Consider the following 17281-nt stretch of genomic DNA (forward strand, 5'->3'; position numbering starts at 1 on the left):
TTACTTGGTAACGTAAGCTTAATACTAAAAAGAAAAAAATACACACACCTTAGTATTCTCAGTCAAATATCTTTTATTTACTTAAGTTATGTCTAAAATTCTATACATTTCTATATATAATAGAAAGGTGGTGAAATCAGCCTTTCAGATAGCTTTGCACAACTACATTTTACACCATCTTTTCCAGATTTTGGGTTGAGATATTTGCACATATCTGTGGACAAAAAAAAAAAAAGAATCTTAAATTTCTCTGACTGTTTTCCAATTAAGTGATCATGTAAACATTTGATTGAGTACTGAAAGGCACTCTGCAGAAGCCTATTAAGGAACATTTCATGTCATATGCAGTTTGTGTTTTAGGAGATGCAGAAATTCATTCAAGTTTGTAAAACCAAAGCATCATGCATGCAAATCAATGGTAGAACATCAAGTGAAATATGTATCAGATACAAATAAGAATAATGACAAAACTATTCACCAGCACACTGTTAGGTAAGAATATTAGATTTTAAAGTAATGCATTCATACTTTTAAAGTGTTTTTTCCACCTTACCAGCACAGATTGTTTGAGTGATCTGTAGCTAATAAATACATATTAGCTGGTCAGTACCCAGGGAAATCAATTACATTTATTTCACAGAAAAGTAGAATTTGTGCATCTTTCTAAGCTCCTCTTTATTAGCCAATAATATCTGGCTTCACATTTTCTGCTTGAAGGTGGGGTGAGACAAACATTGATAGCTCCTTGATCACCACTTGAACATCAGTATCCTAATACTATGGCAACCGATGCCTGAAATTGATTAACCAGAATTTCTCCAACTCCTATTTGATATCAGATTTCAGTACTTTTCAAGGCAAAACAGGAAGTTCCATGAAGCAGAGAAAAATGTTCCCCAATTGTGCCTCTTAGGTAGAACCATTACACATTTAAGGCCTGAATCAGTGCCTACAAAGTCAATGGGAATCTTTCCGTGTACATCAATGAGTCAGGCCCTTAATTAGCTAGAATAACTAACTTTCTCCTGACCTATATCAGGACTGTCATAATGCTTTTATCCAATTGTACTTCAGCTTCTGCCACACGTGAATTAAAATTGCCTCTGGGTGGAGCTTGTGCAGGGTCTGACTTCCACAGGGTGTGTGCTCAGCACATGTTGACAATAAGCCCCTTTTAAAGGTGTTTTAAATTGGATACTCAAAATCACAAAATCACGAGTCATTTACCAAGAAGAAATTGAGGAGATTAATTCATCTAAGCCTTTTTTACAGGGCACTAACTCCTATCCTTGCCTGGAATGTGCAGTGAGATCAAATCACTTATTACATTAAAATTGATTAGTTCTTATCTCACTCAACTTTTCTGAAACTATAGCAGTATAAGCAACAAACTGTTCACCGCAGATGCTTTTTGGATTATTTTACATAATTCCTTCTCTGGCAGAAAGAAAGAAAGAAAACCCCGAAAACACAAATATTCCTAGTAGCACACTGACCACATCTTGAGTTTGGGAGTATGACCCAAGGATATCTATTGCAAAAGCTATGAAGCACAACTTACATAAAAAGGCATGATACATCATTACGTCCTATGATGTAGGGAAACTGGAATATAATTTGTCTCCACTTGTTGACAGGAAAATAAACCCCTCTCTCTCCCACTTGTGGAGGGAAACATTGTAGCACGACATGTATTATGGTGTAGTTTTAAGTGTGGGATGGGGAATCCAGGGATATATATTTAGTTTTTACAAAAAGCAAAATAGAGAAATCAATTCTGACCACCACAAAAAAAAAAAAAAAAAAAAAAAGGGGCGGGGGGGGAAATATGTACAGAAGGCTCACTGATGTCACCAAGTGACTTGAAGGACTGCTTTCCTTTTTGTTTTACTGCCCATTGTAGTAAGAAGTAGCAATCCTTTAATTCTCTTTTGTTTCTTTCAAACAACCATTAAAGGAACAGGAAATACAATTCAGAAGGGCTCTGTTCTTTGGACTCTTTAATACTGAATACCGGTAAAATGACCTTCATCATTCTGGGAAATATTGAGATCACATGAGTAATGACAATATTTTCCACATGGGACTTCTTCGTTCTTTTGCAGCTATCTGCCGTGATAGCTGTCTGAACTTATACATTTACAGCTATTATTTTTAGCACTGCTGTAATATGGCAGAGCAAATGTATCTTCGATTCAGAAATGTATGTTTCTAAACACAGACAAACTTCCAGGCAAATAAATTCTAAGACCAAAGAGCCTCAGTCACAGTCTTACGTGCAACAACAAACATAAATCTGGGTGGTTTTTTTTTCAGTTTTAAGAAGAACAAACATTTCTGAAACGTTTTCTGATAAGAAAACGATGATTGAGTGTTCAATAGGGATTAAGCCAATAGGGGTTTATGCAAATTTAATAGGCATTTGTAACCAACAGAATGTCATAGAGAATGATGTTCTCTCCATAGGCTCTTTGAAATGTCTCATAGAATTCTACACAAGGATATAATTTTCTATTCATCTCTATAGTATTCTTTCATAAACAAAGATATTGATAATGTGTTACTTGACATGATCCTTAGCACAGAAAAACTGCTTTGTGTCTCTGACTAAAATGACTAGCAATGGATGAAGGTTTCCATTGCTGAAGGAATTGAGTCCACATACTGTAATCAGTTGATGGCAATATCTTTAGGGTCCAATTCTGCAAGATGATTTGTGTGGATGAATCATTTTGCTTGCACACTAGCCCACAGACTTTAATAGGGATCTGTGTAGGTGTAAGGGTCCATATGCACAGAGAACCTTTCAGGATCGGGGTCTTAAAATGTAGTTTCCATGCTTGCCTACACTCTGTAGTCACACTTTCAACTTATAACCTCCCAGTTGGAATATAGTAGCAGCACTGAAAAATTCACCCTCTTTAACTGTCAAATAGCAATGTGAGTGACCCACTGAATCACAATAATGAACATACAGGGTCAACAGTGTGATACATAATCATCTTGTTTACTGTATTATTGACAGTTATTTTTTGATTATGAACATGGCACCTTTTGAGCCTTCCAGTATGGTAAATGTGTTTTGTCTGTTTGGCTTGCAATCAAATTTTATTACTGCACATGTATTCATTTCAAGGGGGGGCAGGGAGGAAATCCGAGAGGGTGAAGGGGAGAGAGCGGAGAAAACTAAGAAAAAATGACGTTCAATCTGATTAGACATAATCTAGCCAGAGGCATAAACAATGAGGGCCTAAAACTGAAGCTTCCCAAAAATGTAAGATTTGTTTAAGTCCTTTGCAAGGACTGACCAGCATTTCTGTGGCCAAGCATGTTGAGTTTTTGTTTTCAGATCACAACTCATCAACCCTTTGGGTTTTTGGTAGAAGTCCCTTGCCAAATTTACAATCATTTAAACATTCTTTCTGGCATTTCCTCCAATACGCTGCTATGTTTTTGAACGTTTCAGACATTTCAGCAGCAACACAATGAACAGAAGTTGGCCACTAACGAACCAAGGCCTGGAACAAACTCAGAATGCTGGGTCACAGTTCTGTGGCAGCATGAACACGTTTGGAAACGATAATTAATTCGCCCTCTGCAGACAGGTGGTTGAGGTCTCTGGATTTTTGCATTTCTTATCAGCTGAATCCTGTAACAGGATTATCATCATCAACTATGAAAAGAACTACTCCAAAGCCTTTTAGCTGGAAATAAAAGCCTTATAGATTAGAATGTTTGCTAAGAGATGGGCTCTTGAACTACTCTGAAAAGACGAGCACATCCAGTACCTAGGGCTCCCTTTGATGGCAGAGGCCTGCAGCGGAACAGATTGAGCTATGTGTATCCCAGTCCTTGCACACATAGGCACCATCTGGAAGGAAGCAGCTCAATCATGAAAGCTGCAAGATAAAGAGGAAAAGCATAAATTTGAGTTCCCTGTTTAAAAAAAAAAAAAAAAAAAGATACTTGCTTATCTCATTATTCCTGTTTTAAGGCCCAGTGAAGATGCAGTATTTTATTTATCTTCCCATTATAAAGGTCCTTTTACCTTTAACAGCACCACTTTTTGAAAATAGAACAAGTAATTATGTGAAGTCAGTTCTTAAGCCAATGCTGATTCTGCAATAGGAGGCACCATGGAAGAAGCAGACACATGGTCCAGCAAAATTCACAGATGATTTTTATAAGCCGATTTACAGAGGTTGATAAGCCCCACTGAATGTTAATGTATAGCTTGTGTCAAATTTCAAGCCAGATCACTCTCCCCCAAAATGAAACCTAAGGGAGAAATCGCTTGGGAGGAAATAAAAAGAAAAGGAGTACTTGTGGCACCTTAGAGACTAACCAGTTTATTTGAGCATGAGCTTTCGTGAGCTACAGCTGCATATCGTGGAAACTGCAGAAGACATTATATACACACAGAGACCATGAAACAAAACTTCCTCCCACCCCACTCTCCTGCTGGTAACAGCTTATCTAAAGTGATCATCAATAGATAAGCTGTTACCAGCAGGAGAGTGGGGTGGGAGGAAGTTTTGTTTCATGGTCTCTGTGTGTATATAATGTCTTCTGCAGTTTCCACGATATGCTATGCATCCGATGAAGTGAACTGTAGCTCACGAAAGCTCATGCTCAAATAAACTGGTTAGTCTCTAAGGTGCCACAAGTACTCCTTTTCTTTTTACGAATACAGACTAACACGGCTGTTACTCTGAAACCTGTCATTGGGAGGAAATGTCACTCTTGCTCTATTCATGGAGACTGTCCACTTTGTTCCATAGGGTCAGGATTTTGCTTCCTTGAAGGAAGAAGAAAAAAAAAGGCTGCAGGCCCCAGCAAGAAGCCATACAAATACTATGGGATCTATATGAGGCTAGGGCCACCTTCACAGAAGCTCTGGGCCTCTGTACCTGCTCTGTCCCCAACCCCCAGTAATCTGCAGCATGGTTCTGTTGAAGTCGTGCTACCAAGAACTCCCTCTGACAAACAGCAGACCCTTGAAAATAGCTATATATAACCACCGAAAACTAACAGTTCCTGGTTGTATTAATTTTTTCTAGGTATTCTCCACAGGGCCAGAGAAGGACAATTATTTACTGGAAGACACATATTTCTCTCCCAACATTGACTGCTGATGAAGGTGCACTGTCTTCCACAGGCTCTAGAGAAGGTAGGAGGGCAATGTTACAGAGGCATCACAGGAGGTGGTCAATGCATGGAAGATGCTCTTGAGCGCACGGTTCTCATAGATGATGATCAAATTAAATACTCAGACCAAGAAAAAAAAAAACAGACACAGCATAAGCTAAAATTGTCAAGATTGTGTTTCACTGTATTTTAACAGGTGATAAAGAAAATGAAAACTTTTTTAAAAGGTCCTTTTAATCCCCTTCTCAACGTTTGAACTTGTGTTTGGGCACAGGGATTTTAAAAAAAAATTTCCCCTCTACTGGAGGCAACAACTTTTGCATTATTTATACTACGGTCAAAGTATAATTGGCCTCTTTCATATGAATGCATATCAAAATACAGAGGGGAAAGTAGGAGAGGGAGAGAAACCAGATATATGAGAATTTCCATACTTATAGAGAAATCAGTTGTAGACCCACTATTTTGCATTTAAATATAGTTAAATTAACCTTTATAAGCCAGAAATCAACTACCAACACATCACATTTAGCTGTTAGTTTGAAGGAGGATGGAAATGAGTGATAAATTTTAGTGCCAAAAGATATCAGCAAGGACGACCATTTTGCTGTGATCTGATTTTTCACATGCTATATTGAATTTCTCTTCCTAGACTGTTCTAACTTAACACTCCTCTTTAGAACTGATGTAAAAATATACTTTCTGCAATATACAATACTGTGAAACAGCCAGTCTCAGATTTATTTTTAAAAAAAACCTTCATAAGCTAAAATATACATCATATCTTATTTTCCACGTTGCCAGCTTCTCTTTTATCTTTATATAGCAGAGTTCTTTTCCCCTGCATATTTTCCAGCATTACACTGAAAACGTGTTTTCACACCCCGAGGCTTTAACATCACATACTGTTCCCATTTAAAGAATTGTGATGCCATGACTTTGAGGGGGTCACAAGCTACCCAGATCTTCTGAACAAGTTTCTACAGACAAATAATAAAAAACATTTAAGGTATTTTGTATATATAGCTCAAAAGCCATAACTGCTTAGTAAACTTAGACCAACATTGTAGACTGCAGAGAGAAGAAGCCATGGCTCCACTCTCATCATTCTCGCCCACTGTGATATTTCTGGCACTACTGTTGGTGCGGAACTCCTTGGTTCCTTCGACATGATGGGCCTGATCCAAAGCTTAATGAAGACCATGGCAATTTTCCCATGGTCTTCAGTGTGCATTGGAGAATGCCTCAGGAATCACAGGTTTCAGAGGGGTAGCCGTGTTAGTCTGTATCAGCAAAAAGAATCAGAGTTATTGATAGCCCTTGTGCTAGAGCAATAAGACGGGAGAAGAGTTCTTTTTACCCTTTCCCTATTGAACACTTGTAGACAGGTAGACAAAAATCTAGCCTTTTATCTTTAACTATTGCCCCCATCACATCACAGGACATAAAGAAAACTCCCCCCCCCCCCCAAAAGTACTGTGCTAGATCTTCATTTAAAGTTTTACTGGCTCTTAACTTTACAGCTTTCTAAGTAGCCAATAGTAAAGTTTTAACTACCATTCAAAATCCTGCTCAAGCATAGAAAGTTTGTTCTTTCTTGACAGCTCTGCAGGGATTTAGCATACCCACACATCAATTCCTTTATAATAAGGCAAAACTGCGCACAAACTCTAAGCTCTGAATAATGTGGTTTATTTTTAACTAGCTACTCCCTTATACTGTCAAGATATTGCAATGACATCCTCTGCCAGTGGTGGGGGTACGTATAACCTTTAAGGAAATACAATCATCATCTAAACTCCAGCAAAGTAAATAAATGTATGATTGCTTTTATTTTAACCATTTCTTAGCTCGACACCTCCATTATTAAAACGCGCACACACACAAAAAACAAAACCCACTTAATTATATTGTGCATAATGAGTTTGAAAGAAAAATCATTTAGTTTACAATGCTACTGAGCCTTTCATGTGCTAGCTCTATAGCCGTGGGCCTTCTTCTGCTTCCCTCAGTGATGTGGCTAAGACCATGACCTGGGACTCAGGAGATCTGGGTTTAACTCTGCCACACTTCCAGAATGACCTTGGATAAATCACTTCAACGCTCTGTGCCTGTTTCCCTCCCCCGCATCCATAAAAGGGGGTTTATAAGTCCCTACTTCAACAGGACATTTGTTAATGTGATGTGAAGTTGTCAGATATTGCTTTTATGGGGACCACCTTATAGGCGGCTACCAACATAGACAGGGTTGTGGGCAGCACGTACAGTAAGAGGACAAAAAGTGCACCAGCCCTGATGACAACTAGAGACTACTCTAATTTATGCCAGAGCACGACCTCTAATGGATCCTCTGCTAGTAGAGGATAGGCACAGAAGAGTCCTGCTATGACCCTGACATGTCCCCTCCCTTTCCAACACCAGAGATGGTGGGAGCTGCTGAAGCAGGAGCCACCTCATCAGCTTGCTATTTACAGCCTATTTAAATTCCTTGCTGGCCGTTTACGGACAAAATCCAGCCCCTTTGTGTTCTCTATAGTGCAAAGGAGCCAGATCTCAGTTGAGAATCTGGCGCTATGTGTATACTAGTTATCTTAAAATAAGCAAACAAGTAACTGGGATTACACTGGAAACTGGTGAAGCAACATACTGGGAAACTGGCATAATGGGAAACTTGTGCTGCTTATAAACTAGAAAATGGATTTATTGGTTATACTAGGAAGCTGGTATACTGGGTAACCAAACAGATAAGTTTCTAATTGTAGTTAATAAATCCAGTATCCCAATTTCCTACTGTATCTGTTCCCCATTATCACTTGTATTATTACCAATTCCTGTATATCTAGCACTAGTTTTAAAGCACAATCAGGATCCATAATATAATGATGGAGATGGTCGTTATGGTTATGGCAATCTACTGTTTAAAGTGTTCATTTATCTGCAGGTACCATAAATGATAGCACCTTTACAGCACGTGGGTACATTAATATTTGTATTGCAACAACAGGTAGAGTCCCCAGTCAGGGATCAGGGTCCCAATGTGCTAGGCACTATATGAACACAACTAAAATGATGGTCCCTGTTCTGAAAGGTTTACAATCGGCATAAATGCTTCCTCTTCCTGATATGGAATATTTTTACTTTCTGAAACTACTGCCACTGATTGCAACCCACCATTATAAACTCACATAGTTTTAATATGAGGACGAGGACAATGTAAGTACCATCCTTTTCTACTTCTCCTTTTCATGCATTTGCCCACTATATTTTATAATGTTTGTCAAACAACTGGGAGTGCATTTTCAAACCGATCTTCTCAATCATTTGTTGGGCCCTTGAAAGCAGAACAAGAGATGGGATATAAAGAAAAGTAATATCCGGTTAAGGCTTTTAGACCCGTGTTTCTAAATTATGATTGACAGTGGATGATTTGTTTTGTGCAACTTTCTTCATCATGCACGTGGCTTATTCACTGGTGCTTTGAAATCTAAATTAAAATTTAGAAGATGGAATTAAACTTCTCCTGTGAAAGGAAATTACATTTTATAGAACTATGCTTTAAAAAAAAAAAAAAAAAAGAAAGAAAGAAAAAGAAAGATGTGACTTAAATGCACAAAAGCAAGGACATTCAGAGCTGAGTTGCCACAAAGCACCAAGTCCTGCACAAACGCAACACAATATGGGACAGCAACCGGTTTTGCAACAAGAAACCTTCCATCAGTGCAGGCTTCCATTTCAAGGCTGCCTGTATATGCTACAGGGCACTTGCTACTTTACCTGGTCCTCTGAGCAACTCACTTGCTGCTATTGCTGGCAGCTTGCATTTATTGTAAATGGCTATGTGCACATTTCCCAGGATTCTGGCTGACGTTGTGGTGAATTTGCTTATTTCATGTTGTTAGCCTCGTTGTAGCAACACTCTCACTCTGGCAGGTAGCGTTAGGACATACATCATTTACCCCAACACCATAGGCACAGATTTTTTCAGCTACTCTTGAATACTGTACACGTTTCCCCCACTCCTTATACACCCACATAGGGAGGGACTGAACATAGCCCATTATCTTTAACTTCACCAAGCCCCATTATACTTTCCGATGGTAAAGTGGGCAGTCCAATCATATGTGCAATAGCCTCATGAAGACACAAAAGCGCGATCGGACTGAAGATGGAACAACAGTTTTAAATAAAAATGCCCTTGCCTAAACAGCTTAAATCTGACCCTTAAGGATAGTTCAATGGAAACATTTGAGTTGTGTTAGAATTTTAACATTATTGGCCTCATAGCTGTCCCAGAAATTGTACTGAGAATTTGAACAGCATAATTACCACCAAGCCTGCTTAAAGCAACTTCATTTATACAGCCCTAGTAGTATCATGGGTGTAACTAGGGAAGGACTGGACAAAAGCCAACATTTTGCATTCCCACTTGTTTCTAGATACTTGTATTGCCCCATCATTGTAGTATCTGAGCACAATAATTTATCCTCAGAACCACCTGTGCGGTAGAAAATGTTTGGTCTAGTGGAGGGAACAAAATGTGCACAACCTTTTATACTATCACACAAAAAGTTCTACCTTCAACAAGGCTCACTACTTTCTACATACTCATGTTGAGCCCTTCCTTCTACTCTAGTGCATCAGCAACAGATATCCTTAACTTTACACTCTTTCATCTGCTTGAGAACCTACAAGGCTAACACACTGCAAATTGTACCCAAGGAGTTCCTCAGAGGAGATGGCTTTAGTTCATCTCAGGAAGGTATCCATTGTAGTGAAACTGTGGTGTGGGAGGGAGAGCACCACATAGTGTGCAAGTAAGTTGAGTCAATTTACAGCAAAGAATTTGCCCTGGTAGCTTTGAAATGAGCCCTTAAGACTGCTAAACTGTTTTATGTCTTTTTAAAAACCAAAAAATTATTTGAATAAAAAAAGCCATTGCTTAGAGCCAAATTTCAGCCTAATAAAAATGCAAATTGATTAGTTATACGCTACTCAAAACTCATATTGATATTTTAAAAAGGGAATTCCAATAGAGCCTTTACTGGAGGGGCACCGTCGTGTTTCATTATGCTAGCACTGATTATCTTTCATCTCGCCAAGATGTGATACATGCATTTTATAATCCAATTGATGGATAAAGAGGTCCACAAGTTAGTCAGAAAGGCAGAAATAAATTTTGGCTTTAGGGATATGTTTGAATCCTTCAAGAACAGTCAGAGTAGACAGTCTCAATTATTCCTCCAGGAATCTGATTCATCACCTTTAGTAAACACTTGGCTGTTTATTGCTTTGGAAGCCAGCTGACATTTGAGTAAACAGTGATCAATTTAAGATTCCAACTTCTTGTAGCTGCCCGATCGCAAGCTAGAAATATTTAGTGCCACTATTTTCTTAGACACTGCTGATTTTCATAGAGGGTTCTAGGCCTTATTTACCTTTAAAAATACAGGATTTCTGTCCACATTTATAAAGAGTAAATTAATTTTTCATGTGTAACCAGCTAACAGTTATCTTAATTAATGTACAAGTGGTAAATTCAACCTTTGAAGATCATGTATTAAAATAAAATGTAAGTCATTGTCAAGGTCAGTAAAAGTGGATATAAATTTTGAAAACAACAAATGCAACAGTGCATAGAGTTAGATTAGATGCCTGCAAGCTTATTTTGTCCCAGCTGATTTTTCTTGGAGTGCTTCTGTTTTAGCACTTATCCCAACATGTTTAAATGGTACTAAATTTTAATACACATTAATATATAAAACCTCATTCCAATCCCATTTTGCAACTATTTATAAAAATAAAAGTAATACACATCAGATTGCTCATAGCTTTAAGCAATTCTAGTATAACATGAAGATGTACTTGACCTCTGCCAAGGTCACTTGAACATGTTCCCCTTGTCTCTCTGCTTTAACCATCAGGTACTCAGAAAGATCAAAGTGAGAAACAAATTCATGATGTGTACCCTGATTATTATTAAACAGTGTAAGAGAATAAAAAGGTGATCAATTTGTAGATTTATACCAAAAGCAATAGCTTTGTTCCTGTGCTTACCAAATGTATGTTTAGTTAAAAACTTGGACCCTTCAAATAGAAATATAATTTTTTAATTTCAGGCACAAGAAATCTACAAGATTGATTTTGTTTCACCCACCCCAATAAGCATCTTTTCAATTAGGCCTGAGCCACCTAATTTCCCATCTTCTACAACTCAGTGACACACCCAGAGGAGAAGAGCCCCTTCCAACCATCCTTTCTTGCCAATTCACCAAGACAGTTTATTGAAAATGAAAAGCACTCACTTATAAACAGTGGCAACAATCTATGGCATGGTGTATGTAAATATTATTTCCAAACACAGAGGGTCTGGAAAGTGATGCATACAAGATAAAGTTACCCTGGAGCAAGGTAATGCCTGCAAAATGAAATTCCTTTTGGTTCGGAGTTCCGGGACAATGCCATCCACATAACACAAGATCGCCATTGGGTTTGTTTAGAAGAGGACCCCTGATGTAGCAGCTTTTTGGGATGAGTCTGCATACTAAAGAAGAGGTATCCAACCTGGCCTTTCAAAGCCTGGCATGAGGAGTGTTGTTGGATATAAGCATATTACAGACCTACAAGATCCATCCACTGTGTAGAGGCTTCTATTTTTATAGCCACCCCAGAAGGCTTGATTTTAGCCATATGACCTGCTTGTCATGAGCTTTGCTTTAAAAAACAAAAACAAAAAAAACACCTGGGGAGGTGAGCTAAGTGTGTCACAAACTGCATCACAGGTTGGGACTGGACCTATCACCCCTTAAAGGGTCAGCCACCAAGTGACAGGGATGAGGTTCTTTGCTGCAGATTTATGGCTTGGATCCAGGTTGGATAGTGGTAGATTTTGTCTCCCTAGTTCCCCCACATTACACTGGGGAATTGAATTTCACCCTCACTGCAATAAAATCATTTCTTCAGACAAAAAGTATCAAACAGAATAGGTAAACAGCATTATAACAAACTCTGTTAATTGAGCAGTGAGCAGACAAAATGCATCATCAGTTCTACTACGTAGGCACACCACAATAAAATTGTGCTTATCTATATATCTTGAAGAGTCATTGGAAATTTACCCTTCAGATAGTTAAGTAATCATAATTATTTTTAAATCGCAGTTAACTAAGAGATTTTATATTAAATGTTACAATTAACATTAATACACTTATATTAGGTAATAGCTAATTGGCTGAAAGAGAAAGTGATATCTTGACATAGCAAATGTTTGAGAATCTTAAAGAGGGAGGCCCCACTCCCTCTAGAAAGAAAAGAAGATATTAAATGCAATCAGTTTTGGGGGAGTTCCCAAAGAAAATACTAAACTCTTTGGTAAGGATTTTTAATAAACCAAAAAACTGAAAATCCATAAAACTGACAATAGCCTACTCATTAAATCCCTTGAATAAATAAGAGCTTAATATAAAAAACATTTTGATAGCAACAGCTGATAAAAGTATTAAAAAACAGTTTTATCACAGCCGGTCTCATACTTTCAATCAAAAGTCTTGCATACAAAAATACGTTCTTCTTTAGAACAAAAACGTCTAATTGTAGATTTCCATTTTGTTTGACTGGGCAAGTTTTTCGCTCATTGTTTATATAAACAACCTCTCTTCAAATCCACATAAATCCTGAGTAAAGAGAAAGATTTAGACAGACAGCATATTAGCATTGTCTCTAGCTGTTCTTAGTCTTTCATCCAAAGAACCACTAAAAGCTATACGGATGTCTTCCTTTTAGTGCTGAACTCCCCACTACTCTGTTATTTTTTGTAAAAGATACAATATTATGTCCAGCATTTTGTAATCCTCTCTCTTTGATTGGAGTGTATCACAAATGAGTAAAGCCAATGTAGCGAAGAGGACTTTCATACATAAAGATTCTGAAAATATTTGTTAACATAATGATTTGTTTATTCAGTTTGACAAATGCTTTTATTTTAACCTGAAGTATATTTTGTAAATGTCACTGGTAAATACAAATTTATAGTTGGCTAGCAAGCTTCCCTTATGTGTATTTCTAATTAAGCTCTTCCAAGATACAGAATAATGTTTAAAACAAACATATCCTGTAGAGGATCAAAGTAACCCAAAAAGTGATCAGATATTTTTCTTTGTAAAATTGAATATGGAGATACGCTGCATAAGCAGATTTGAGAAGAACATGGAATCTATAAATAATGATGCTTCCATGTTTTTATTTGAGAACATTGGGAAATCTCTGCTTGCCCTTTACAATATTATTGTGAAGTTTGGTGTCTCTCACACAACAGGTAATGTCATAAGGATGCACTATCATCTTTACCATTCTATATACCAGGCTCTCATTTTACCATTCTATATACCAGGCTCTCCTAAACTGTAACATCCTATATACTGTTGTATAGACAAGACACAGTATGACAAATAAGAGCTGCTGTTTCACCTGAGGCATCATCAATTAACTTTGATTTCCAGAAGGGTGAATGGCTCGAAAAACTTGTGTTAAAACCCTCGCTATAATATATATAATATACCAATTGTGAACCTGTCAAAAGATCATGAAAAAAACCCCGAGTTTATGTTTATGGTTTCTTTATGGTAATTGGACAAATACAGATTTTTTTTTCCAGGTCTCTGACAAATATTACCTTTTCTTCTCTTACATCCATAAAACTATCAAGACAATCTAAGACAGTAAGTGTTTTCCAGATATTTGGTTTACATTAAGAATAAGGCACAATACATTTTTGTATTATAAACCAAATATTATTCTGTAGCCATGATTTATTGGCAGGATGAATTGGCATGATCTCATATGGAGTTTCCTATATTTCATTTACACAATGTTATACATTATAAACAACTATTTTTATACGTATGCGTAGAAAAGCAAACAACTACTGTTGATCTATGGGCTAATGCTTAAAATTCCAGTATAAATACTTAAAATAGATTTAGCATCTTTTGCATCAAACATTAATAAGGCTCACTTAGGCGCTCTTAATGTGAAGGAAAATTGGGTTTGTATGAAATGGCTACACTAGGACATTTCATGCTTTTGCAAGTGCAGTAGTGCGATAATTTCCTACAGTATGTCATTATCCTCTGCCCTGTGGTTCTTTTTAAAATTATCTCTTTTCACTCCCACTGTCTGCACTATGTTTTTAAGCTATATAGTTTTCAAGCTACATACTTTTCAATCTATGAACAGCATGTATTCAGATTTTGAGCAACTACATCACAAGTCAAGTAACATACCATATTGAGGCATATTCCCTTTGGACACTACTAACAGAACTACAACTGCAAAAACTTGGAGAGAAAAAAATGTCTCACAGACATAAAGCCAGGTCAAATTTTATTTTTTTCCAACAAAGACAAGAAAATACTATTCTGACCATCTCAGGAAGGAATATAAAGGAATTTTCCTATACTTTTCCCATCTGTCCATTTTATCATGACTAATGCTTATTAATTTCTACATACATACACCATACTAAAAAGGCAAATTAATTTATTGCCCATTTGTCATTGTAGCCAAATCTATCATTTCTTAAAAGTATTGTGTTTTTAAATATTGGTATGAGATCACCCCTAAAATAATTACATTTATGTAATTCTGGATGCCACTCCACAAGGGAGAAAGTCTCCTCTCAGGTCTACAACTGCTGGTAGTGTCTGGTTTTGAAGAAGAAATAACTCTTACAGATGAAAAAGTGCTTTTTAAAATGCATAAGAAAGATGAACATGAAACATGGATGGCAAAGTAGGATATCTGTTCAGAGGATCAATATGTAGTTGACAGAATGAGGGTCTGGTTGCAGGCGACAACACACGAGTGTCTAAAATTACTGTACTGACCTTTGTATAGAAAATACAGCATTTGAAAGATAGGGAAATACTATTTAAATACTGCATTTTACATTAACCGTACAAGGTCATAGTCATCTAAGCACAGAGATCCCTCTTCTTCACTCACAAATAGATATTAAGAAAAATAAGACTTGACTTTCCCCCTGACAATCAAAGGAAAAGATTTATTTGGATACTAACATCTGTCTGCAGATTGTGGCCAAGTGCTTTTCTGTGCTCATTTAGGACTCCACTTGGAAAGCATTCCAGTTACATTTACCTAGAGATTGCTCTCTACCACTTCCCAGCTGACAGAAATCACTCAGCTGGGTCTGATGAATAATAGTAAAAGGCAGCTTGTATCAGTGATGATTGAATTACACATTGTTAAAACTGCCATAAAGGCTCATTCCAATGAGTACATTTAATTTACTTACTCTGCTCAGGGCTAGAAGCTTGTAGTTGTTTGAGGTCTTCATTTTAAACAGACTTAAAACAAAAAAGAACTACCATTTTCTGTGAAAAAATTATTAAATATTTGTGCTACTTTTTGACTATACTCCCTAAACTTTTTGTAACATGATAGGTGCCTAAGCCAAACACACATTTAACTTTTAAACACAGTTTTGAACCCATATTAGCACCCTCTGTGCCCACAATATACAGACTGTAACATATTAGAAAACAAGGCAAAAGAGGAGTATAAAGAGGAGAAAAAGAGAAAGTAGAAAGATGTAATTATATGAAAAATCTAAAGAAAATTAATTTGTCAGCTTTTTCTAAGCAAGGGAAGCAGGTGTCATGGTATTTAATTAAGGGTTTGTTTGTTTTTTTTAAAACTTCAATACAAAGAGGATTAATTTAGTCCTCTACCATCAGAAAAGCAGATCCTCCAGGGAATAGTGCTTTGAGAACAACACCAGTGTTTCAAACAACAAGTCTTCATAAGAACACTATCTGTCCAAAGATTGCAAGCAAATCTTGGAAACGAATCCTTCTGTATTTTGTTACCTGAGATTGCAAGTTTTTTGATATTGAAACTCTTTTTCAGTGTCAAACAATCATGCAAGAGGGGGTCAAAGAAGAAATGAGAAGTCAGGTGATTGACGCTTAAAACCAACGATTAACTGTATCTATTTCCAGCTGAATAAGTCAAGTGAAAGACAGATCCACTTGGAAGACGAGTAAAGTCAAGCTGCTTTCCCTCTCCCACAGCAGGAGCTCGAGGATTTGATTACTCGCTTGTAAGCAGTTTGATTGCTTTAGGTTCAGTTTTTTTTTTTACCTTCAGTTTCCTTTCGCCTGCAGAATCCCACCCCTCCCATTTCCCCATTTCGTCCCATACCACCTTCCAGTTGACTGGAAAGCAGCCTTCTCCGAGAGGGGAGAACACTGGGTGGGTGGGGATTGCCAATCCAGAATTCAACCCAGCGTTCAAATCCGGAGACACCGGCCAAACTGTTTTCCAGCATCTGTTAACAGGAACATGTGCGCGCTCATCACCGCCCACACAATAGCCCACCTGGGTCTCCCTCTCTCTTTCTCTGTGCATCTCTTCATCCCCTCCCCCCCACCCCGGTAACCACAAAATCCAAGTCACTGCAAGACAGCAAACATTGCAGACAGATCCAGCAGAAGCACTAACACCACTGCCTTACCTGGCAACCAGGGCAGGAGGAGTCTGTTTGTCCTTCAGTGCTCTCGCCTCCTTGTCTAGTAGGAACCACACACGCTCTCTCTGCCTCTCATGGGAGGAGACGGCAATACAAAAAGGTGGGTGGGTGTGTGTGGCAGCCTCCCACATCCACCGGCAGGTCTGTATAGCCCCCTGCTCTAGTGGGGCTCGCTTTGTGTTGGGTGTTAAGTTTCAGCTGCTGCTGCTGGCTGGGCGGAGGAGGAGGAGAGACACTGGGGGCTGTGCAGCCTGCCGAGCATCACCACACTGCAGCTTCTCCAGGAATCCCTCCAGTGAGAGGCAGCCCATCCTCCCCCCAGCCCTGGCTGCCTGATTGGCCGAGAGGCGGGGGGGTTCTGCCTGCGCTATCCAATCAGGCTGCGGCAATAATAGGTGGACCCGCTCAGCCGGCATCGCCCATCCCAGAGATCTGTTAGTCTCTGTCCCCCCCAGCGGGCGAGGGGGCCGGGAGGGAGTTCCCTGCGAATGACAATCAAGGACACCGAACCCGTGCTCCGGCCCGGCGAAGTGAGGACCCCCCAGCAGTGCCGCAAGCCGCGCGCTGGAAAGAGAGACGGCCGGGTGA

The 17281-nt window shown here is 38.4% G+C and overlaps 1 protein-coding gene across 7 annotated transcripts in view; it reads right to left on the bottom strand.

Annotated features, from left to right (window-relative positions):
- SYT1 (synaptotagmin 1) overlaps positions 1–16992 on the bottom strand; it is a 482297-nt gene extending 465305 nt beyond the window's left edge. For 4 of the 7 annotated variants that reach the window (XM_043547293.1, XM_037886032.2, XM_037886013.2 and 1 more), the window contains exon 1: positions 16679–16992. The gene's annotated coding sequence lies outside the window, so the exon portion shown is untranslated. The remainder of the gene's footprint in view (positions 1–16678) is intronic. The other 3 variants (XM_037886018.2, XM_043547305.1, XM_043547298.1) reach the window with 3 other exon arrangements.
- Between the last annotated feature and the right edge of the window lie 289 nt (positions 16993–17281).

Source organism: Chelonia mydas, chromosome 1, assembly GCF_015237465.2.
Source record: "Chelonia mydas isolate rCheMyd1 chromosome 1, rCheMyd1.pri.v2, whole genome shotgun sequence".
Classification (NCBI taxonomy): Eukaryota; Metazoa; Chordata; order Testudines; family Cheloniidae; genus Chelonia; species Chelonia mydas.